Genomic DNA, 2,909 nt, shown 5'->3' with positions numbered 1-2,909 from the left:
TCACAACAGTGATTATACTCAGAAAATTTTTTTCATCATTTTATTGAAAAAATAAATTATATCCATAATGCAAATGGCCAATGATTAAATAATATGGTATTGAAAATGTGTTAAAGTTTTATTATTTAATAGTTATAAGAATAAAAACAAAGTGGACTTTGTAAATCTTTTAGATTCCGTATAGTACAGAGGTGTCCAACCCATGGCCTGTGGGCAACCTGAGGCCCAGGATGGGCATGAATGTAGCCCAACACAAAACTATAAACTCCCTTAAAACATTATGAGATTGTTTGTGACTTTTTGGCGGAACTTGAATATGTGATTACAAGATTCTCAAGCATGAACTTTGTAAATCACAACATCATGGTGCAATGTCATGTAAAATAAGCACACTGTGCTCTTGCTGTTTGTACTTGTGTGTGACTTCAGGTTTGAGGCTAGTGTGTGGCTTCCAGTGTCCAAGAGCAGACAGTGTAATTGACACCATCAGACTTTACATATGCTCACGGTGAGTTGGCAAGGCGGTGATTATCAATAACGTCTCAACCTGCCACTGGGATATTAGGCATTTAATGTTGTTTAGAAGTCAGGTGAGTATTCTTATTTGATTATCAAGGTCCTTGCACACCTTGCAGTCACCCCACACATTGCCTGCCATGCTTTATATTCAGCCTTCTGCCTCACCCTGCACTGGCAGCAGAGATATGGAAAACCGCAAACCTTGTTTTCTGTTTTCCTATCAATTAATTTTCATGGTAGAAGTAAATATAGTACCTTACCTATTTTTTTTAATCTCAGGATAGCTTCTACAATGTCTCAAAAGAAAGCAGAATCTCAAAAAAGTACAATTATGAATGAAGATTATTCAAAAAAATGAACATATATTACTTTTTTGTTGATGCAAATAGTAAGGCACTGCTAAATTCATGAAGTTTTCAAAGACTATAACTTGAACAGGAATCATATGCAAAAACATGCTGCCAAATTGGATGTGTATGAAGGATTGTGTCGTAAGGACAAAATAGTGGATCTGAAAAAGTCTGTCTTCTCAACAAAAAAATTTTTTTAAAGTTATTACAACTCAGATGGATTCCGTAGTAAACACTAGCAATGTGGTAGCATGTTTTATACCAAAAAATAAAAAAAATCAAAAACATTTATTGATGGTGAATTTATTAAGCAATGTATGGAAAGCATGGCAGGTGTAATTTGCCCTCGAAATCAGGAATACTTCTAAACTCAGTTTGTCTCACCAGACCATACCCAGGCAAATTTAAGAAACTAGAAAATTTATCAAAAGAACTTTGGAGAGTAAAGCTGCTTATTTAAAAATTTACGCTTTGGCCATAGATGAATACTGATGCTACAAATGCAGCTCAACTTCTCCTTTTTATTAGAGGTATTAATGATAAATATAATTTTACTGAAGAAACAGCTTCTTTGGTACCAATAAAAGATAAAACTAAATCAAGATATTTACACAAAGCAGTAAAAAATATGTTAAAGTGATTTTCTTTGTCCACTGTCAACATATCTGGTATAGGTACTAATTATGCCTGGTGATGGTAGGTAAAAGAGAAAGGTTTAAAAAATGAACAAAAGACAATACAATTGCCACCCCAAACTCATGGGTGATGAAATGTCATTTCACCTTCTGTTGAACTGCTTCCTATCACCAACTGAAAAAAAAAGAAAAAAAAGGTTACGCTAAAAACCATTCAGAAGGCAGCGGTCCTTTCTCCAGGTGACCCTGCTACCTGGGCTGGGCTAATGGCAGCCTGTTATGCTGATGATAAACAGGCTCTAGTGAACAACTCTCAGCCAAAGAGGATGGATTTATACTTGGCATTGTCATCTGCTGTTTCTGCTTCAATTAAGGCCAAACAATTCTTTGAGAATTACAACCACTCTCTTGAAATGTGGTCTCTTGCACAAGCGCTCACTGGTCTGACAGACACTGGAAGAATATCCAAAGCAGAGTCTCTCTGCACAAAGAATTTAAAAAGTAACCCTGATCTTACCTTTGATACAACCCACTTACCTTTGTGTATAACCCACTCCTGGAGTCCCAGAAGCCTCTCCCAGATGCCGTACTTGAATAGCTACAGAAAATGGTTGTGTCTACATCAACCTTCGTTCCAGCTTGGCAGTGACTGGCACATATGGATCAGTCCCAAAGAGTGACGGCTGCTGCAGAGATGTGTTACAGAACGGTTCTGCAAGTGGCCTCCCAACAGGGCAGTTGGAGTTGGAAGCTTTCAAGTCTGTTGCAACTAGCACTGCTTGCATTAAAAGTCTGCATGGCTAACATTTTCAATGTTCATCACTGGCCGCCCATGGTTCAAGAGGCTACAACTGAGGCCTTGAAACTTTGCTTTCATCCACTGGCTTTTCTTTTACAAGCATTGTTACAATTCAACCATAAAATGGAGGCAAGAGAGAGTGGTGTATCACTCTCTCATCTTTTAGAGAGAGTGGTGTATCAGCCTGGGTATCCTAAATCTATTATATCAACTGCCCGTTGGTACCTACTGAGACTCTTATATGCCAACAATGACCATGAGCTAATTGACATGCTGGCAAATGAATTTAATGAGAAATTGTCTTTACAATAATATTGGATTATTTTATAGTTAGGAAGCAAAGAGAAAGCTATCTAATGAAGCAGTGAATCAAGACTTTTCCCAAAGCGGTATTTTTTTAAATTATGGTTATAACATTCATATTTTTTTTTAAATCTGAAGAAGTTTAAATTTTTCAGTTAGGAATGTAATTTTACATTAACTCTTAATCTGATTTTAATCTGAAAAAAAAAAATCTTTGGGAAGTCCATAGTGAAGGAAAACCATGATTCCCTTGGTTGTTCAATAATTATTTGAAAACCATTGTTTTCTGCTTCTTACATGGTG

At 36.4% G+C, this 2,909-nt stretch overlaps 1 pseudogene; it reads left to right on the top strand.

Annotated features, from left to right (window-relative positions):
* The first annotated feature begins 2,042 nt into the window (after positions 1-2,042).
* LOC128567452 (SKI3 subunit of superkiller complex protein-like) lies at positions 2,043-2,615 on the top strand (annotated as a pseudogene).
* The last annotated feature ends 294 nt before the right edge of the window (positions 2,616-2,909 follow it).

Source organism: Nycticebus coucang, chromosome 16 (genome assembly GCF_027406575.1).
Source record: "Nycticebus coucang isolate mNycCou1 chromosome 16, mNycCou1.pri, whole genome shotgun sequence".
Lineage (NCBI taxonomy): Eukaryota > Metazoa > Chordata > Mammalia > Primates > Lorisidae > Nycticebus > Nycticebus coucang.
This window is presented reverse-complemented; position numbering and strand designations above follow the sequence as displayed.